At 34.0% G+C, this 23,693-nt stretch overlaps 1 protein-coding gene and 1 long non-coding RNA gene across 2 annotated transcripts in view; one reads left to right on the top strand and one right to left on the bottom strand.

Moving 5' to 3' along the window:
- The window catches only part of LOC106713966 (neurobeachin), a 327,564-nt gene that overhangs the window by 90,415 nt on the left and 213,456 nt on the right, over positions 1 to 23,693 (top strand). The window lies entirely within an intron of this gene.
- Positions 2,483 to 3,086, bottom strand: LOC123722275. The gene is made up of 3 exons (XR_006756456.1): positions 3,051 to 3,086; positions 2,684 to 2,760; positions 2,483 to 2,610 (listed from the first exon to the last, which is right to left on the bottom strand). It is a non-coding gene; the product is annotated as an uncharacterized LOC123722275 (long non-coding RNA).

The raw sequence follows: 23,693 nt of genomic DNA, 5'->3' as shown, positions 1-23,693 counted from the left end.
GTGACATTTTTTTTAACCTTGAATGAATGAAGAAAAATCATATTTAAAGGAATAATGTAATTTTGTGTATAATTTGGGTCGTGGCTTGCTAATTGAAATTGAACATCTTCCCCAGTCGGAGGCTATCGATCTTTTCCAATAAGCGGTCAGGCGGGATACCTTGACAGATGACTCCACGACCATATACCGACACACTTGACCTCATTCGTTTCCTACCTACAAATATAGTGTAGCCATTTCAATTAGTTTTTAAGTAAATATTCAAATATAAAGAAATGTGTAACCTATTCCTAACTACGTATGAAAAACTAATTTAAAGTCAATGCTACGAAAGAAAATAATGACACCAGAAGATTGTTTTCCATTTAACGTCAACTTTATACTGAAATAGATCGTTGCGTTTTATCCATCTGATCTGATTGCTTTTGGAAAAAAACTAGTAACAAATTTTGTACCTTTTTGAATTTATACCTGGGTGTATTTCTGTATTTTTCATATCTGAATTTGATTGCATTTGAAGCGTATTCAATTAATTGTACTAACATTTTGTTCCATATACAGAAAATACATCAAAGAAATAATTTAATATGTATTTGAATCGCTTTGTTGTAAAGTTGTTTATTAAACAAGTTGTTTATTATATTATGCTACTCTTTGAATGGGATTAAATATCAACTAAGTTTTGTAGATCAAAAAGTATAAAGTTTTAATGTTAGGGACATATTTATATTCAATTTTTAAATTTAATAAACATTATTGTTTTACGTTAATTTATCTCTTGATGACATAAATTAAAATTTATTTTTTATTTGTTTTATTAAATTAATACGGAAAGTGCAATGACTAAAACAAAAGTATGAATAGCATCCAAACTAAGTTTCGATGTTGCAATAGTAATTTAGTTTTGAAACATCCTGTAACAGATAGTTGCACTAATTCTAAACTACAGAATGTACGAAACAAACGCAACGGATTTAGAGTTGACGGTCAGTTTGGAAAACTGTGTTTCATGTTCCGTGTTGTTTGTTAGTTTGGAAATGAAATTTGACAAATTTTTCGGTAACTCCGAGTTTGTTGTTATCGATGATGCCGATTTTAGTTTTTTTTTATAAATATTCTATTCCAGTTTTATTGAATAAATAGTTTTATACATGCGTAGACTGGACGTACTTTTTATAGTTTAGAAGCTTTATTAAACCTCGTTATTGTTTTATTATAAAGCAATATTTATTTTAATATGCTTCACATCTTACTAATATTTTAAATGCGAAAGTGTAGATTAATGGATGTTTGTTAATAGGTATGTCCAAACCGGCTGCACGTATTTCGTTGAAATTTGGCATAGATGGCCTGGAATAACACATATTCTACTAATTTTTGGAACGAAGTTCCTTATCGCGCGTTGTGAAAGGGGGTTAGACGGAAAAAAATCTTACGAAAAGTTGTCACGACACTTTTTGCTATAGTAACCATGGCAACGACGTGACAATATATAACGAAAATTCATAGGAACTTCGTTCCATCCGGGTGTCCCTTGACACCTCTCAAGTTTTTTTTTTATTCCGCTGTGTCGAAGTCGCGGGCGACAGCTAGTTACGAAATAAGTATTACCCAGCATAGTTTTTACGTTTGAATTAAGTAGGTGAAAATTATCGTGCAATTTTATGTTAATTTCATCGAATTTTCCGTGTATCCGCTTCGCTATACAACGCCAAAGTAAGATGAGTGTCTCGCGAAACCGCACGGCTCTTTGTCAACTTCGCCAAACATTTGACTTTCAAAGTACACCCTTGTACTATGGTAATAGAGTACATTTGGCAACCTTCTTGTCGCATACCAGTATAAAGGTGGCCCCCTTTTGTATGGAGATTTTTTCTCCGCAGTAAATTATGCACTCCCGGTCACTAGAGGGCATTAAGTTATGCCAAGTGCGAATGTTTTCGTCACGTAAATTAAAATTATTTTACAAATAGATTTTTCCTTTTGTGGAAATTCTTTTGTTAACTTTAAAAACTCATTTGTGATGTGAGCGATTTTTTGCCTCATAAGTACATTTTTGATGTCTATTTATTTGCTAATCGCTGGTTTCTAAGACCCGTTTATAATATATTATTATATCTTTTTTTTTCAAAGATAGTGACAGGGATGACGATACCCGTTCGGCAAGAAGATAGCATAAAGTTCTCTTAATGTTAACATTATTCAAGATCTGATATCAGAAATGATAACCAAAAAATCAACATAAAGTTAACATAAAGTTAACATAAAGCTCTCTTATGAGCCATCTAGCGCCATCTTTTAGAGATCATTAAAAAGATATCAGAAAGATAACATTTTCTAGATATCATAAAGTTAACGTTTTTATGTTAAAATTAAGAGGCTAGTGTAAAATTAAAATCGACATGGTAAATAGGTTTAATTATTGTTTATTTGATAACACAATGAATAATAACGATATGACATACCAATATAAATAATCTTATTATTAAAATTATAAATACTTTTACGGCTCAAGTAATGATATAGGAGTTTTAAATGTTGGTGGTGGTTGCTGATCCTTTTGGCTCACGTACGTGGCAGGTGGCATTGGTATATTATTTATTCCGCTATCTGAAAATAAAGTGTTTTATTAATAAGGAACAAAATAATTATATATAATTGAACAACTTTATTTGTTACATACCCTCATTATCAGAAGAACTTGACGATATTATCCTCTTTCTACTTTTAGTTTCTTACTTTTACATCTTGTGTTGAATCCTAAAAAAATATCAAATTAGAAATTGAAAATATTCATTAAATTTTAGCGCATTCTAAATTTTATCAGACACTTTTACAAAGACGATGCTGATAAGTTTTTTTTTTATTATGTATGAATTAAATGAACAAAATTGTATACAAATGTTTAAAGTTAGAAATATTTTAAAAAGTAAAATATTTAAATTGCATTTAATTAAAATAGCGACGAGCATCGTCTTACAACAATTTTAAATAATTTAATTAGTTATAAAATATGAAAAAATGTGTTTATAACCTATATTCATACTTACAAGTTTATTTGTTCGGCAATTAAATTCTTGATAACTAACTGAATAATAAGAATCACAAATACTATTAATTATAGTTTCAACCAGTATGTTAAGTCAAAAATAATACGTTTATGTTGTAATAATTGAATAAAAACACTTAGCAATGCCGAACGAATTACGATGCAATTCACGCTTGTCAACAATCACTCTTTAATGGATGAGTGAGAGGTCCGTATAGAACAAAATGGCCGCTGTTGTCGCGAAAAGTACTAACAATTCAATTTTTCGTATATTTCAATTTCGAATTATTTTTGAATTGAACACCAAATTTATTTTTGAAAAAGTATCAAAGTAGAATTGTTTTTTAAAAATGATTATTAAGGAAATTCAATAAATCTGAAAAAATTTTAAAGTTTTATTAACAAAAAAATATGTTCTCGAAAAGTCATCATTTAGTTATCATTGAGATTGCTTTAAAATGACATCGGCTAAAAGTTATCGAAAAGACAACATTTTGCTGAGCTCTAAAAGTCAACATGTTTCAGACAACATTATGTCATCTTTCTGACTTTTATGCCGAACGGGTATGTTTTGTACAGAGATTTTTTGTCTCAGAAACCAACGATTAGTTCTGGTCGTGTTAAATAAAATTACAAATAAACAATATATTTTTTTCTTTGAATTAAAAAAAAACCTTGCATGTGAATTGTAAATGTACCAGGAAATCAGACACTTTAAGGGATCGCGAGAATACGGACACCGTAAACGGTGTGTCAACCCTTGTCACGATGCAGCTATTTTGTTGGACAGAAATGCTCTGGACAAAAGTTACTTTGTCATTCCATAACTTTGTCACACTTTATTCTTATTGTCTTTAATATTAGCGTACTTTAGTGAAGATAGATACAGAGATTAACTTAAATATTCCATATTTCAATGTATTTCAGTTTCCTTTTGTGTATGTTTGTGTACAATAAGTTTGCAAACAGGTGTGTAAGTTTATGAACGCCTGTTACTTCTCACTCGGCGCAGCTGAACAAATGAAGCCACAAGTAAAGGTTAACCTAACTGAGTACGGCGCTCACGTAATTATTCCTGCAAATAATCTTAGTGCAGTTTTGGTTTAGATTACTGATTAAACTACAACTCCACATAGCGGAAACTTTTAGATTCATTTGGTAGATTTACCGTCGGTTTCTGAAATCAAAATATCTATATAAAACATATCAACGTCCCTATTTCCATGTCAAAATACAGATATCAATATGTTTCAAACGGAGACTTTGATCTCAGAAAGCCACAGTTAATGTATTGTTATTAATTAACTGTTTTAATAAGTTTATTTAATCTATATTCAATGTTAATTATGTTTGTTTATTTTATCATATGGTCACAAGCAGTTAGTTCCGGTTTCGCAGCACAGAGGACATCTCATTTTAAAAAGTATAAAACAAACAAAATGTTAATAAAAAATTTATTATCTCTGTGTAATATAGTTAACATAGTTTCTGATGAAAGAATATTTGATATCGGTTAAATAGTTTTTCATCGTAACTGTAATTCGAATGTTCGTAACATTGTATACGCTATAGTCCAGCGGGCAATCAAACTGTCACAAACAGAAAACGTTTTTCTTTTAACATCGTGGAATTACTGGAATGCTCCCAGCGGCCCTTAGATTCCATGTCGGTTGTACCGTGATGTTGGTAAATAGACTTTTATTTCTGAAATAAATAAACGACGCCCGGAAATGATTTAGCACTTTTATTGCTGTATGATAAATATTTTAGCTTAATTAATATTTTAATATTAGTTGTCGCCTGCGACTCCGTCCGCGTGGTATTAAAAATGCTTAATTAGTAGCCTATGTGTTCTTTCAGATTATGTTCTACATCTGTGTCAAATTTCATCAAGTTCCGTTGAGCCTTTTAACCTTCATATCTTCAAACATCCATCCATCCATCTAAACATTTCGCATTTATAACACTAGTAAGAATTTAGTATTTACAAAAAAAATCAAATATTAGGTCCTTACATATGAAATTGGCGTTTTGTATGGGAGGAACAAAAAGTCGAATATTTTTTAATATAATATATTTAATTAATCAAAGTATGAACCATTATTTTCTATGCTCTTTTGCCATGTCATAGGTAGTTCATTGATCCCTTTACTAAAAAAACCAGTCGGACGGGAATCAATAAAATCTTTGAAGGCGATTTGGACTGCCCCATCGGAGTTGAATTTTTTCCCTTGCAAGAAGTTATCCAAATTTCGAAAAAAATGGTAATCTGTTGGAGCAAGGTCCGGGAAGTACGGAGGATGTCTTAGACTTTCCAATTGAAGCTCTTCTAATTTAGTAGCCGTCTGTTGCGCAGTGTGTGGTCTAGCGTTGTCGTGAAGCAGCAGTGGCGTGGAGCGATTGACCAGCCTAGGTTGTTTAGCCGCTAGCTTTTCCATCATGGTTTGCAATTGCTGACAATAGACATCAGCCGTAATAGTCTGGCCAGATTTGAGAAAACTGTAATGAACAATACCGGCACTAGTCCACCAAACGCTTACAAGTAACTTTTTTGGGGTTAATTTTCGCTTGGGGCAGGATTTGGCTGGCTGGCCAGGATCCAACCATTGCGCTGAGCGCTTCCGATTATCGTAAAGAACCCATTTTTCATCACAGGTAATGATTCGGTTTAAAATACCTTCATTATTGTGCCGGTTTAGTAATGTAACGCAACAGTCGACGCGCGTTTACCGGTTTGCTTCAGTCAATTCGTGAGGTACCCACCTTTCAAGCTTTTTAATCTTCCCAATTTGCTTCAAGTGAATTAAAACAGTTTTATCACTAACATCGCAGCCTGCAGCTAACTCGGACGTGGTTTGCGGTGGATCCGCTTCCACAATAGCCTTCAACTCTTCATTATCAACTTGAGTCTCAGGCCGTCCACGGGGCTTGTTCTGCAGATCGAAATTTCCAGAACGAAAACGTTGGAACCAAAAACGAACTGTGTTTTCTTTTGCAACACGACCGCCATACACATCATTCACCCTTCGAGTCGTTTCCGCAGCACTAGTGCCACGGCGGAACTCGTACTCGTAAATAATGCGATATTTTAAGTTTTCCATTTTGTAAAATGAGTGACGCAAACAGAAAAAAACAGAAGAAAAAAAACAAATGAATGACGGTCATCGAACCACAAATACATGAGTCTATAGCTGTACAAATTTGAATTTGGAATTCCTTACCAAAGAGGAGAAATTCGTGATTAAAGTGGCCAGTACGAAAAACGCCAATTTCATATGTAAAGACCTAATATTATTTGAAAAAAATTGGAATGGAAATTAAAAAAATTTATTTCATAGTTTTATTTTCGGTAAAATACAATTAGAGATGAAAGTTAAAAACTTCATCATCAGCTCACTATACGTCCCCACTGAGGGGCTTGGAGCCTACCCCAAGTTAGGGGTGTTATGTTAAAAACTTACTAATCATTAATACATTTAATACGTGAGATAAAATAAAGGTACTCGATCATTTCAAAAAGTGCGGAATTCTACGAGATCAGAATATATAATGTGCATTTGATTTATGCGAAATGTTCCCCATACAGGCGCGTGCGGGAAAAAGTTGGATGAGTTGTCGACGCGAGTTTGAATAAATTGTCGACAGAAGCGCAAGACTCCGCATGAAATGCATTATGTATAAAATTTTGTACTATAATTAGTATTATAATAGTGTACATAAGTTAAAATACATATGTAATCAAAATCTTGTATATAGGTTCGTAAAATAAACACTGGAAAACCTCATTCTGCATTAAAATGCTTTATATTAAAATGATTGTGTATTGAAGCTGCATGGCTCGACAATTTAATGTTGAGGGCACGTGGGCAGCGCATTGCGGTGCTCTTACGTGACTCTGCTCGCCTGGTACCCGTGCCCACTGTCCTATTGTGTGGGCGTTGTGTGCGTGCCCAACCCGCTTTGTATGTTTGTTGCGAGAAATTATTTTGCCGAATCTGAAATAGTGAATGAGTTTCCAGTGTTTAAAAGGTTTTATTCAAGTCCAAGACAATGTTAAAAATAGGAACGGTTAAAGGGAATTTAAGAGGCTCAAATTCCAAAAATGACAAGTCGTGCGGAAATATTTTATGCAACAAATGTACCAGTACAGCATAGTTTCGAGGGTGGATCCGATCTGAGATTCACAGCTTCACGTGCGGCCCCCCATCTTCCACCCCGTACTGTACAAAGCCTCACGTTTCATATTTCTTCAATGCTTCAATTATAGAAGATTCTTATAGCCTAGTAATTTTATCCGACATTCAGGTAATTTTTTGAGAAATTGTTAATTTGATAGGATTTTTTTTTAAATTCTTATTAATATTAAAAATGTAATGTTTGGATGGATGGATGGATGCCTGTTTGAAAGTATCTTCGGAACGGCTCAACGGATCTTGATGAAATTTGGCATAAAAGTCTGGAAGACCACACAACTAATAAAGTTTTTTTAATACCGCGCAGACGGAGTCGCGGGTGACAGCTAGTAAATACATATATAAGAGATAGATTGTAAAAATAGATTGCTTTTAAGCTAAATTTCCATGAATATACATTTATACGTAAAAGGCAAAAGGGTCCGTTGTGTCGGAGCTGTAACGTAATAGGGTTCGATTTTACCTATTTCAGAATAGTAAGCTCCTTGTCCCTTGCCGTATGTTTATACGCTGGGCAAGTAACATGACTGTATCAGAAACTAAAGAAGAGTTGAAATATTTTGACCCAATCAAATGGATTATACATTTACATTTGCAAACTGTATCCTTCTCTTCAGATTTCTGTACAAACTTATTGCAATAAAACTAATATGGATGTTAAAATTACATCACGACACACTTTACAAAATTTGCCGTGTTTTTTTTTTTAAAAGTAAAGTGTAAAGAAGACTTTAAAGCTCGCTTCTTTCTTTATAAAATAGCATAAGCTAAAAGATCATCTAAAGTTTGATGTACTGAGAGGTCTGTATGAATTTATAAAAATAGAGTTTTAAATGGTAAAAATCATAAAAAACAAAATGGACGGATAGTTTATGTCTATTGTGTCGTTTGTCGTGTCACACACAGATGACCGAGTGACACTCGCGCGATCTGATTGGTTTGTGTTATGCTCTGTGACGTCACACGTCTCCACACGTTGCTAAGTTGTCAAGCTTTGTCGTGTTATGTTTGTTCCAATTGATTTCGACCTTATACACTTCTATACTAAATTGAGTATGGTGATTAATATAACTATGCTTAATTTGGTGATGAGACCAATGAGCCTGATAGATTTATTTATTCAGCAATACTAATATAAAAGGAAATATTTGATTGTTTATTTGTATTGAAAAGGCTGCGAAACCATTTGAAAAATTCTTTCACTGTTGGGAAACATCTCCTGCCGCTGAGTTCCGTCATCGGACGACACGACAGACCGCTAGGTTCCATTCACACCATCTCGATTGCTGGTAATCCACAACCGTGCAGTTTTCGCGTAGCTTTCTACCGCATTGTAGAATGGTCTGTCCTCGGCTGTATTTTCAAACCGCTAAGACTTAGGGTCCTTCAAGAAGAGAGCGTTTCACCATCTCAAAGACCGCCAATGCATCAGCGATTCCTCTGGTATTGCAGATGTCCATGGGCGTCGATGAACACACACAAAAGCTACACTATCTCCGAATACTATATATAGGCTATGTTTATTAGTAGAATACTTTTTAACGCTACAGGATCTTATCATAGAATCAGATCAGAAAGTTGATTTATTTAACTTCTTGGTTCCTAAAAAATGAACTAATGTGTAGAAATCTTTTATTCCTTTTAAAAGTGACCTTTAATATGTTGGAGTGTACCTTGACATGTGCATGTTCCAACTAAATTCTGCAACACATTGTCAACGAGTAATGTCGTCGCGTGAGTGGAAAAGTTAGATGAGGTGACCGCTGCTCGCCGTTAACTCGGACAGTTTGAATAATCTCCGCGACCAAAGCGCCACATATCGGACAAACTTTGTATGTAATAAAGTTGACTGTTGTGTCAGTTTATAACAGGTCAATTCCGCTTTAGTCCGTGATACAGGTGTTGATCTTTTAATCATTCTTCACTTTAAAAATAAGCTACTAAACTTACTGAAAGCTTAGTCAAATCGTTTTCGTTTCTATCTAGAACAATGTTCGAAACATTTTTTAAAACTTTTATCTTTTGATTTCGTGTTATTGCACATTTTAGACAAAACACACACACTATGTTTTAGATAACACACTGTATACATAGTCACACAATTTGAGAAATTTGTCAAGTTATTCGCGTCGTCGTCCGCGAGAACAAGTTAGATGAGTTGCGATGTCGCGTAGACGAGATAATTTGCACAGTTTGAGGTCTGACGGAGACACCACACCGCCGCACCGCCACACCAGCTATGCGAGCCTGGTGACAACTTGATACAACTATTTACTCGCTAACTAGTTTCCCCGCTTTAGGTAAATAATAGCTTGGAAAATGAGGTATCGTTTAATACGGTGTTTTTGAAATTCCGAAATTGAGCTAAACGAAATATATTTTACATGCAAAATATAGGTAAGTTGTTTTTTTATAACAAAGTGTAATATAAAAAGAAATATCGCGAAAAATGTCTAATGTCTACTCATTAAAGGAGCTTTTTATACACGGTTCGTTACGTTCTTTAAATAGATCTTGGGGCAATATTTTAAATGAAAAATTTACGAGTCCGTGAATGAGGGCGGAACAAATTAATCAACAGCGTCCCGGGGAGAGGAGTGAGCCGCGACGTGATGAGACGCGCCGAATGTAAAATATAATGGTCGCTTCAGACGCTTGGTGTTTGCTACAAACAGCCACAATCATCAAACACGTGCCAAACACCGAACACAAACACATTGATATGTGTGGAAAAGCCGCTGAGAGATGTCAATCACTGGCACAAACAGCAAACACCAAACAAAACAGGCGAACAAAAATCCTCACATTCATGTTTGTTGTTTGGTGTTTGCTATTCGCCGTTGTTGCTTGACTGCAAATCGCTCGGTCACCTTATTAATTCTAAGATCGTTGTAAGTAATGTCCTCTATTTATTTCGCACCGGCAAATAAGGAGCTCCGTAGTACGATGAAATTATCTTATTGTTTTCCATGATTTTTTTTTCAATTATAGCTGTACTTTCTACTGTTTACCTTAAGATTTAATTCCTTAATTATTTTTAGACTTAACTTTCTTTTATACGATTCACTGTGTATTCTATTGAGTTTCTTTTACAATTGAAAATAATAATTACTTGAATTATACTCGTCCCAGGGGCGATAATTGCCTCTTTTATCAAGATTACTTTTAACATCCTCATTCTGTTGTGAAAAATGATATCGTAAAATAATGACATCGGCTGTCGGCTGCCGGCTGTCGGCTGTTGGTTAGGGGCTGAGTGCTAGGCCGACACTCGCTCGTGTTTTTCGAACTGTAAAGAATATCTGGCCGCGTCAGGTCGTCTTCATTTCGACAGAGAAAGTCGGCAAAACCCGCTTTTGTATTTCGCTGTGTAACCTTGGAGTTTTAATTTTGAAATTCTCGTCGTCTTTCGCCGTGTCATTGGTATTATTTTTCACAAACTTTTTCTTCGAATCATGTTTGTTTTTTCTCTTTTAACAATGTAATATTTTCATTTGCATTTTTGATTTTTTTTTACGTTTACATTATTGATGTTTTTAATTTTTTTAAAACAACGATTTTAAAAAACCACTAACCATTTAAATTTGCTATGAATGATGTTGTATAATGGTTAGCTATCACTGTGTAAATTATTTGGCGATGCGGAGTGCAGCATGTCGCAGGGTGCAGGGTGCAAGCTTCAAGCTGCAGTTGGAACGCAGGCTGCATGCAATGCGGCATTGTTACGTGACAGTGACCTGCTGCAACCAACTTGCTGCCAAACATATACGTAATTTTAAATTTTACAAAATGTATAAATCAAGAAAGCAAAATCAATGTAACTAACTAAACTGAACTTAAAATTTTATGCAATAAATGTACTAGGGTTGGATAAACCACAGGAGGCACGTGTTCGCAAATTCACAGGGAAGGTACTTATCGCTCTCTACCCCAACGCAGCTTGCGGTCTGAGGGTGTTCCGGCTGTGCCCTAATGGTTACCTGATTGAATTGCCACGTCTACGTGGAACATTTTACATTATAGCACCTTTGATCTTTGTGTGAAATTGTCAATGTTACTCATGTACATCTTATCTAATAAAATATATAAAATTCTCGTGTCACAGTTTTCGTCACCGTACTCCTCCGAAACGGCTTGACCGATTTTTATGAAATTTTTTGTGCTTATCCGGTATCTATGAGAATCGGCCAACATCTATTTTTCATAACCCCCCCCCCCATTTAGTTTTTTTAATTGCGCGCGGACGGAGTCGCGGGCGACAGCTAGCTATGATGTAAAAAACTCATGTACCATAAATATTTAAATTAAAAGTTTATTTAAAAATAATAAGATTTTCTTTTGAAAATCAGAATAGGCCATGTCGTCCGCAAACAGAATCGGTTCACCGAAAATGTGTGGTAATATCCCCGTTTGTATATTTCCGTTTTCAATTAGTTCCAAATTCTACAATTGTATGGATATTGTTTGTTCGCTGCAAAGACAAATGATGTGTTTGTCATCCGCCCCTGTTGATGTTGACGCTTCAATATTTATGTAGACCCAGTTAATTTCCATCGCCATGCGGGATTACATAACAAATAATTCATTAGTTAACTCATGTTTTGTCGTATTTTACTTTATTTACTTACTAATGCTCAATTATATTTAAAAATATACGAGTATTATGCCATGTTAGAGCCGTTGGTGGTTAATTCTAGATAAACGACAATGCTAAGCGATACCTGACGCAAACGAAACAATTATTCCTTGTTGAAAATACATGGTGAAAATAAAAATCAGATCACATAAATTCTCGAATGGATATTATTATTGTAAACCTCCATAAAAAAGCAATTATGGAGTCTTTTGTTACGTCATTTGAATATAGTTGTAAAAATACCAGGGAAGCATAGACGTTAGGGGCTGCAATTTGCTGATCCTCGCCCCGCGCCGCGCTACTCCCTCATAGTTCGTATCGGCCGGCGAGCGCGCCGGAGTGTGCTGTAATGGGCGCGTGATTGAATTGCCGCATCTTCGCCGCTTCACCACCCCTGGTATATCGAGTTAATTTACCCGGTGCCATTTCACATTTCTGGATTACAAAAGAAAAAAAAATCCCGCAATTAATTTTTTTTTCCTAATTTGTGAATTTTCTGTCTTTTTTCGGTGGAACAACTCAATCGGACTTGTTTTTTACTTATCTTTTAACAAATTGATTTCTGAACGATAAGAATATTGACGTTATTTAATTAATGGATTTTAATATCCATTTCTCAACAAAGTATTTATGTGGATTATTCATTCAAGTCGCGAGCTGGGGGTAGCGCCTCCCAGAATGCCCTGTTTATTGAGGCACCAGCTGCCCGGCTCATTGATATTCTTCAACGTTCGCCTCGTGACGTAACTACGACACTTATTTCTCTACTCGACGTTGATGTGTTTACGTCCTTTCTATTTAATTGGACGTTGAAATTAAACACGGATTTCATTATCTCGCACATAATATTTAATTACGAAGTCTTCCTTTTAAACATGGGGAAACACCTTTCATAATGAAATTCATTATTAGGGAATAAACCAGGCTTTTAGTAAATCATCTTTACCACAACATTAAATCCAATATCCAAAGTAACGCAAATCAAACGAAAAATAACAAAGTAAATCAAATCAACATAACAAGCAGTCTCATTGATATCAATCCATATATCAAATCTTGGTCTATAAATATTTTCCTACTTCCCCTTCAATTATAAGACGTGATACGCGCCTCCTTTGCTCCCCCTCAGCCCCCGAGCTGTGATTACGCACCCTCCCCGTCCCCGCACCCTCCCCCGCACTCTCATGGAATAATAACTATTCATTACGGGCTGTTAACTTAGCTGATTTCACTTGGGATTCATCACGACCATTGATTAACTTAACTTGCGCTAGAGTTATGTATTAACTAGCTGTCTGAATTAAAAAAATAATAATAAGTAGTCTATGTGTTCTTCAGACGATTTTCTACATCTGTGCCAAATTTCATCAAAATCCGTTCAGCCGTTCCGGTGATACCTTCAAACATTCATCCATACATCCATCTAAACATTCCCATTTATAATGTTAGTAAGAAATAAGAAGTAAGATTACTTATTATAAGGAAAAGACATCCTGAAGAATAGCAAATGTTATAAAAATCAGACATTCAACAAAACCTTATAAAAATTTTATGCAGTAAAAAATATTATCGTCTCAAGATTTGGGATAATTGCTTGGTATATAATTTTCTTTCCGGCCACAATTAATAATTCCAGAATTAAAGTTATTTGTTTTCAAAACTATTTAATACAACTTTCAATATCAGAATATAAGAGCAAGTTTATTTAGGATCTAATAAATTATTCGACGAACGTGCTTACCTATCTGAGATGTTGTTTTCCAAGGGAAATAATCCACGCTACTTTACTTAACCTTTGTGAACAATGTTAATAAAACTATTTTGTGTTTAAATAATTGATTTTATAAATTCACTACGTATTTTATCAAATATGTTAAAGTAATAAAGGTTTTTAGTTACGCAAACATTTCAATATAAAAACAACCCATTTTACTAATACCAGAGGTGATAATCTATATATATAAAAGAAAGTTGTGTTAGTTACACCATTTATAACTCAAGAACGGCTGAATCGATTTGACTAAAAATTGGTGGGCAGGTAGCTTAGAACCAGGAAACGGACATAGGATAACTTTTACTCCGTTTTCTATTTTTTTTTATTCCGCGCGGACGGAGTCGCGGGTAAAAGCTAGTGGTGTATAAAGCAGGATCTCCTTAAGTCGTGATCTGTGTGTTCGTAAAATGTAGTGAGATTTTGTTTCGTTGTAAGTGACGACACATGCCGAGTTTGTGCCAGTCCACTGCGCCACACAATATCACGAGAAAAAATATTATTATGTCCCTGAGACATCTGCTTATGTGCTGCTCATTGTGATTATAGAAAGAGTCACTGTTTATTTTTGATTTTAACCGACTTCTAAAAGTGTAGGATTCTCAATTTGTCTGTTTTTTATTCATCGGCCGACACCGACTCCGAAATTGTGCAATATAGAAATAATACAAGAAAGAAGACAGTTTTCTATCTTCCGATTTTGAGAATATTTTGTCTAGAAAACGAATGTCTTTTTTTACTCAACTTTTAAAATCAAGATGAAATGAATATTGTACTGTTAAAAATGTCTTTACCTTTTGTCTCTTTCCGAAAAAAGATGGACTCAATATTTTTTTTTAACTTTAATTATACGAATTAATTCAATCTTCGTATGATAATTTTGTCTTTTATGTTCAATGCCTTGTATTTCTATATTTGATACTCTTTGAAATTATACCGCATATTGAATTTGTTGTAATGTATTCGATGAGAGATGTATCAAAACACCAATCCACAACGTTCCCTCGCTTTTCCTTTTCCGAAATCAGATTAATACAATGTTGGTAATCTTTCCGCGAACTGAAGCGTTTTAACAAAATTGACGGAAAAGGTTCAGAGGCAAAAGGAATGTAATAAAATATAGATATACTAAATGTTATTAGTTTTATTTTGTTATTTTTTAAAAAGGATAAGAGAGAAAAAAATATACTTTCATATAAATATATGACATACAAATGTTACATCGTTCAAAAATATAAACCTTTATATGTGATTACAAGCAACTTAATTGGACATAGAACAGGTCCTTAGTATATTATAAGTAAATCGGTGTACACATAAATCCATTGCAATAGTGTATAAAATTCACATAGCGAATGTTGTAACTTTAAAGTTAGAGCAACTTACGTAACTTACTTTTAAATTCTTGCTTAGAAACAAAAAGTTAGTAGCGATGTTCTAAAGTCAATTTAGTAGATCAAAGTTTGTAAACAGTAGTGATAAATTATATTTCAAAATGATTGGTAAATTATTTTAAATATTATTTCATTACGATAGTTATTTCACAAATGTACATGAAATTTAATTAAAAAAAAAAAACATTACAAGAAAGTAATTTTAGATAAAATCAGAACAAATTGCTGAAATATTAATGTATAAATTCTACTCCGTATCACATCGAGTTGGTGAAAGCTAAGCTCAGTTGTAGATAAAGCTCAGAGCAAGCTTTCTCTGAATGCTATATTAGAGCTTTAGCTCCGCGCTGCTGTTGTTATTTGAAACTTTACTCTCTATGTTATTGTGTTTTGCGTTGACACTCGCTACAACTGACTTACAACTATTTTATATATTAATTCATGTAATATTTTAAAGGACAAGAAATGTGACACAATGTTTATATTAATTTTAGTACAATTTTGTCGTAGCTATTACCTATATGAAAAAGTACACTTTCTTGTTCACATCTTGAGTGTTTCTATTGGCTGGTACCCACTGAAGAAACTCAAGTAAAAACATATCGTCATCCCTTTCATTATCTTGGAAAGAAACAGAGATAAAGTATGATGTAGACTCGGCTATTGTTTCTTAGTGCATTGCTACGATAGTCACGACATAGAACAAGTTAACACATTTTTAATCTTTAATGTGTTAAGATTTTTATCAAAGAAAACCCAAGAAAAGATTATAGGCATTTATTGACACGAGTCAATCGACTTATACGCATTGAGAAGTTAATCTCGTTCCTTTCAGAGAGAATGAATCTGAATCTGGTGAACGTGGATCAGATATGTTTCCGATTTCGTACGATGTCGGAATACAAGTCGATTATGAATTTATTCCGCTCCAAGGATCTATTACGTTTGCTTTATGAATGACGACGGTTTGTTCACTTTGTTACAAAATTTATTTAAGAGATTAAATTTCAATGATTAACTTTTATTGATATTATTATATTTATGGTACATTTACAGCGTCAGAAATTAATGTTTTGGTTCATTTTTAAGCTAGTTATCTTTCTCACTCCTTACCAACCGTCTTTTGCTCTCTTTTTTTCTGATAGGTAAGTTTAAGCATTAGTTAGTGATATATGAACTCAACGTTAAAATATACTTTATGACTTACAATGTCATCGTTAAATTAATTTAGTGCTTATAGAGGAGTAACAAAAGCCGAGTCCGGTCAGCTCTGTCCTGTCTCAATTGACAAAGACTGGACGCTAACAACATTTCTGACATTACAGAGACATGGAAAGATGATTGCGTAAAAATTGTAGCCTTGTCTTATTCTTTCATAGAAGTGCAAAGTACACTGCGGTTCAAATAACAATATGAATAGTCATATTGTTATAAAGTTTAAGAATCTATCTATGAAACTGTTCTTAAATTAGTATTAACGAGTACTGGAATATTAAATTTAGTTATTAATAATTGTTAAAAGCTCGACTTAATTAAACTCTGGCATTAAATAGATTCCACGAATACTTTCAAAACACTTAAATGCTTAATCCTTTTGTTAGCGGCCGCGGTTTAGGCATTCGTTCGCCCGAAACTCATTTAAATGTTCCCAATTTTAGAATCGGAGACAAGTTGTGGCGAGCGGTACACTCACAGACAAAAGTAGGATCATGAACCAAGATTATCTAAAATGTTGCCAACAAATATAAAAGGATCAAGACCATATCGTTTATAGAGATTTGCAAATCCGAAACCTTTCATTGTTGTATCAATCTTGTTATTATAACACGTGCCTTGTTTGTCCAGTTGCGTACTTAGTGAAATAAAATACGGATCATCATCATCAGCTCACCAACGAGGGATTCGGAGCCTACCCTAAGTTAAGGGTGACTAGGCCATAGTCATTACCGGCCCAGTGCGGGTTGACTTCATACATATCTCTGAATTTCTTCGCTTTCACCATAAGTAGGTCGTATAAATGTACATATGTAAATCAAGAATAAAAAAACACATTGGTGGCGGGATTCGAACCCACGACCTGTAGATTGCCAAATCAAATGCTTAACCCCTGAGCCACCGAAACTTATATACGGATATAATTAACAAAATTCAGAGTAACTTTGATGTTAAAAACACTAACTTTTCGACCGGTTATTTCCAATGTAACGTTACACGAACTTTATGTTCAGTTATGATTATCTATATTTCAGTCATATGAATTGTTTCTTGAAACTCTGCCAACCGTACGTTGCCGCTGAATCGACAAGAATAGGAAAATAAATTAAGAAAAATATTGCCTCCCCCTTAGCGAGCGGCGAGGGAAGAAAATATATTTTAATTATAACTGGTATGTGTCCCCATAGCGTGAAAGGTTGCGTCAAATATATTATTATTTTAATTTTATCCGATGCCGCTCCCAATAAAGTCTAACCTCGATATTTTTATTAAATTTTGCTGGAGAACACGTCGTCAATTCAAATGAGTCACCTCTTCGCGCCAACCATTCGCCAGAGTCGACGACATTGAAATTAATTTCAAGAAAATATGAGCTTCTTGACGCCATCTACCGCTACGGTACGAAAATTAAATGATGTAATTTGTGTCCGTGTGTATGGATTTTTTGGATTGTACGATGAAATTGATATTACCTATCATTGTACTCGATTTTACAGTTTGTTAAATATTGTTCACATAAGTAATAAGAAAGTTTACATTGTAAGAAATTAATTAACTAAATAAAAAATTCCGACTTAATTTTTTTTTCGTCGTAACCTATTATTGTTATATTTAATTTTTGCAACAGTTTTAACAATGTTTTTTTAATGTTTGGATGACAAAGATAATCTGATGATAAGAAGATAAAAAATTACATCGAGTTTAGAAACACGGAAAGATATAAGAAGTTTTATTAATGACTTAATTCTTGTAAGATTTAACACGTTACCGAACGGCAACTGAACAAAGTTTTCTCGTTCCCTCTAATCTTAACGAGTCCGTACAACTTTTAATTGATTCAACGCGTTAGGGATTCCTTAAACATTTCTACGCAAACAAATCGCGACCAAAGACGCCTCAAAATCTCATTTACCCAAATACTTTAATTAATTTCGCATCATACAACTATAGCTTTAATGAACGGATTTATTATTCGCAACTGAAACAAGTTACATTTTTAATTGGATTTAAAAAGCATCAAACACTCCAATGAAGCTAGCACCAGATCAAACCAATTATACGACAAAAGTAAAAATAAAACAGCAGATAAATTAGTTCTCTATGAATAATTTTATAACGAACACAACAATAATAACTCTGTCATCTATCTTATATACATAAAAGAAAGTCGTGTTAGTTACACTATTTATAACTCAAGAACGGCTGAATCGATTTGACTGAAAATTGGTGGGCAGGTAGCTTAGAACCAGGAAACGGACATAGGATAATTTTAACCCCGTTTTCTATTTTTTTTATTCCGCGCGGACGGAGTCGCGGGTAAAAGCTAGTTAATTATAAATATTGTGCTATACCTATGTATTAAGTTATTCTTACACATGAATACAAAAACCCCGGGATGGGTTACTCATTACAGCACACCCTAAAGTGCTTCGTCGTGTACTTATATTCCTGGTCAAGGTATAACTAACAGCAAAATTAAGGAAATTGTATCGATGTTAAACGAAATTAGTATAATTTCCAATGACGACTGCATTGGAAAATTAATTTACTATAGTTCAACCTTATTATATATAGGACGTTTCAAAAGTTAGAAATTGAATTTACTTCTTGCACAATAGAAAGAAGGACAAAACGCCACTGTTACTCACGAGATCAACGTAAACGTGGTGCGCGATCCAAACCTTAATACGCGATTTGTACGCAACGCACCGCCTTCCCTTAGCAACATGTAGTTTATTCAGCTATTTATATGTAAATAATATAGAGTTCGCACACTTTGGGCAAGTGAGGGGACCTTCACAAATATTGTTACTAAAAACATTTGTGCGGAAGGGAAAAAAATATAGTTTACGACGCTTTGTAGCGGCATCAAAGAGTCGTTTGATGTGAAGTCATTTACTGGCAAAGGTCTTGCCAATTGATTTCTTACGAATTTATATTCACAATATGAATTATATTTTATAATGTAAACTCTAAAATCGCAATCAAAGATGTAAATTTGAACAAGTTTTCGCAGTTTCCAGTAACATTATTAATGTCTATTTTATAAAGATAATGTTTAGTAAAATGTTTCAAAGTTTTATTTACATTTAAATCAAAGTTTTAAAAGTATTAGCTTTGTAGGATTAAGGAAACCAGGTCGCGTGGATTATTTCCTGGAAAGTTTCCAACGAAACGATTTCAGCAAACTCTGTAAGCGGATGAAAATATTGGAATGAAATGAAGAAATAGTGTCTTTGTAAGACCTAGTATGTTATTTCACTTAGAAAGCTGTATGATTTTTATTTTTAAATTAAGTAACAAAAATTAACGTAATGTAATGTGTTGCTAATTCCATTAAATTTAAAATAACGTGACACTAATTGATTTATAGTCTGTGCATAGCAGGTGGTTAACACACCACAGCCAGGTGGCATAAGTAACGCCGGTATTTGCCGGTGTGGCGCTGCTGTCTCGTATTGCGCTCCCTATGTTAATTTAATTTGACACGACCGAGTTTGAAATAATCACCCCCTCCCCAGCTCTGATCTCCTGGTACCTAACTGCTTATTATGTAAATTCATTCACAGAAGGGGAGCCAAATTACGTCTTAAACAAGAATTTATTGAAAATTTTTAAGTCCTCATGCGGGATAAAAATGTGAATTTTTGTCGTATTAACTTTGTGGACAATAAAATAAAAAAATATTAAGTGTCATTATTGAAAGCTGCCGAACTACTTATTGCTAAGTTAACTGACGGTTTACATAAGCTAAATCATCGTCAAATTGAAACCGTTTCAAAGGTAGACCCTGAATTCATTGAAAAGAGAGATTTATTCTCTCAAAAAGTGTGAAGACAATTTTTACTTTGTCGATAGAGACGTTGTTAATATTTATTTTTTATAGGAGAAGGGGGCAAACGAGCAACGGACCGTCTAAAGTTATTTGACCCGACGCCCATGGACATCACAATCGCAGATGCGACAATAATAATAATAATTACTATAGTAGAAGAGGTTTTTCAACTGTTACGAGAAAGGAAACTACGAAACAAGGATTCAACTTTAACAATATCCACATTACAAAATAAGGTCTTCAGATTGCAAATTATAACGCGACTAATCAGTCTCGATTCGAAAGTTATCAAGTTATCTGTGTCGAGTATTTTGCTAATCTTACAGGAGGGAAGGTAGTCGTGACGTCACAAGACGCCAGAGAGTCGCGACACTGTGTCGCCACCGCACAGCGAACAATGTACCTACTCCATTGCAGCCTCCGACACAATCGACAAAGTGTTTTGGACAACTTAAACTTGTAAGATCCCCGACTTTAATGTTACGTCACATTTTCATTGATATGTCACGGGCGACGTATTAACATTAAATTGTATTATGTATACGTCATTTTACAAAGACCTTCTAGAGTTATATTTTTCTCGAAAACAATGTAACTTACGCCCGTAACCGTTTCAGGTGCTCCTAATACCGCAATCTCCGCCTGCTATACTAAATAACAATGTTCGGGAAATTTCGTTTCATCGGAGAATTTTCCACTTCCCTTTCTCCGGATTCTACCCAACTAAACTATGAGCTTATATTTTAGGATTTCGCGTAACTAAAGCTAGGCTGTTAGGAAATTAATTTAGCTATTAATGTCATGAAACTTACAACTAATCCTTTGAAGAACCGTTAAATTAAGCAATAGCTTACTTTTGCCATACAAGTTATGTAGAGACTTGTTATTTAAATTTTACCAAATTTGTAAAATTTTAATTAAAAAAAATAGTTAATTTAGCCTTCTTTTTAATCCTATTTCTAGTTCATCGCACAATCTCTTTTCGACCATTTTGTTGGTTCCATTTTCACTTAAGACAATATTGTGGAGTGTTTTGAAATCCACTCAATGCTCGGGAAAAGATTGTGTTGTTACAACAAAGACCGCAGAGCTCCTTGTACGAAAACTTTTCTAATTATATCCCTACTGAACCCATTCAATATAATCCATCTAATGGAAGCATTGTTATTTTTTTATGGATTTTATGGCCTGGTTGACCTTTAATCCAAAGCACTGTAAGAATTTTTTCAAGGCAGAGGAAATTAATTCTTTATTTTTGTGAAACAATACAATTTACAATTTTTTTTATTCTGCATATGTCAAGATTTTTATGGTTGCGTTTTTAATTTGTCTAATACTAAAAAACTACATGGAAAACTGAAAATTTTAAACAGTAGTCAACCATCTGTCCAGCTCAGTTGGAGAGAGGAGTTTGCGTCGTCTCAACGTCCACTTCTAAAACTCTCAGTCAACTTAAACTACTGCAGTCTTCGAATAGCTTAACTTGTACTTTGTGTTTAGTTATTTTGTTCACTTCTCTCTGCATTTCGTTATACCAAGACATTTTCACAAAAAGTAGAGATGTTTTTTGTTTTATGATATGTTTTGATTAGCTGTCACCCGCGACTCCGTCCGGGCTTTAAAAATTAAAACATAAAAAGTAGACTATGTGTTCTTTTATACTATGTTCTACAACTGTGCTAAATTTCATCGGGATCTGTTGAGCCGTTCCGGAGGTACCTTCAAACAAACATCCATCCATCTAAACATTCTCAGTTACAATATTAGTATGATTTAGTTAACCGTGCGCATCCGTTCTAAACTGTAGATAGGTGCACGTAAATTTATGTTACCAGGGCAGCAGAATTTACAAAGCGGTCGTGTACATTGAGTTTGCAGTCAGATCGCAAAGCTCCGGAGCCTATAAATAAACGGGAGCAGTTGAACGTGTTATAACAGTTGCATTCTAGTTATCTAAGGCTGTGGATACACATTTACATAAATATCGGTATGTAATAACGTATTTTAACAACAAAAACTGGTCAAAATTTAATAAAACATTTGTTTATTCTTATTATTTCTTTTATAATTTATAGCATAGTGTCTGAAGTTGTCTTCAAAGAATTAATGATAGTACGCTTGTGATCTGATAATGGTTTAACTTTTGCTCGCCACAATAAACTCTACTATGCCGCTCTACTTTGCGACATTTCTCGCACCTTAGTTCCCAAGAGGAACTTTATATATCTTCTCGGGAAACAAATAACGGTGACCAAGTAAAGTGGAATAACTTTAAATTGTACCTCATAATATTATGACGTGATATACTTCTACTTACAATTTTACTTTATGGTAATTTTCTACAAGTATTGCAGTTAAAAATTAAACTCAATCTTCTTGACAACAAACGTATAAATTCTACGTCAATGAAATTTTATTAATGTTTTCATTATTTCGTACACTTAAATCTATCTGTGTAATGTAAGAAGGGCGACGTTACGTCTGGGTCGTGTAACACTTACACACTTTGTTACAAACAACTTTTGTAACAAACAACGTCGACTGATTCAGGTATAATGGATGGAGTTCGGAAAGTTTTTTAATTAGGTTTATTCTTGGAACCTAGATTCATGTAGTCTTAATGGTTATGTAAATAAATTATGATTGTTTCATACGAAATAATTTAATCGATCTTATTTATATTATAAATGGAAATGTTTAGAAGGATGGATGGATGTTTGAAGGCATCTCCGGAAAGGTTCAACTTGATGACGACAGCTAGTAACCAAATAATGAAGTAATTTTCAATCTATCTATCTACCTAAGGATTGCAGAGTTAGTAAGATACGACCGGATCTTTCAGATTTCTACGCCTTTCATTCTACCCGGAGACTAATTGCAATCGGGTAGAGGAGATTTAGTAAAACGGAGTCAAATGAAATTTTAAATTCGTCATTCATTGAATGGTGAATGCTCATTTACTTTAACGAAACATTCAGTTGGAAATCGTTCATAACTAGGATTAAAACTGTTTTGTTTTGTTTCCATTCACTCCCGTTCACTCTGCACTGTGAATAATCGAGCAAGGGATTGCTTTTACATTGAAGGATTCAATATTTAGGTTTTATTCGAACTCAACGTGTAATATGTAAATATATTTTGAAATCAGATTTCACGAAAAAAAAAATGCTGGGTGTGATTATTTTAATTTATTTAGCATGTTTGTATTCTTGAATAAATGTTTTTTTTACAAAAATATTTTACTATTTGCTCTGAAAAGGTTTTTTTTTTATTTCATAAGAAGACTTACACAATGGAAATGTACGCAAGTAGGTCGAACGCCTGAAGAAGTTGTTTTTTCCAGACTAATTTATATAGCTCGTAATATTACACGGATTTTCATCGTACATTTTGATAAAAGTAAAGCAAATCAAATTGTGGGTCCGTATTTTATTCAATATAAAACGTGTGGGCAGCGAGTACATCTGTAAATCACGTATACACGGGGTTTGAACGGGAGTAGCGTAGAAATGGCGCGGAAATACCCGTAAAATGGTAATTTTATTAGGCTCACTCACAACTGAAAATACAGGCGAAAAGAATTTACTCCACGTACGGAAT

The sequence above is a fragment of the Papilio machaon genome, chromosome 22 (genome assembly GCF_912999745.1).
Source record: "Papilio machaon chromosome 22, ilPapMach1.1, whole genome shotgun sequence".
NCBI classification, from domain to species: Eukaryota; Metazoa; Arthropoda; class Insecta; order Lepidoptera; family Papilionidae; genus Papilio; species Papilio machaon.
Note: the sequence above shows the minus strand (reverse complement) of the source record. Positions and strands in the feature narration are given on the sequence as shown.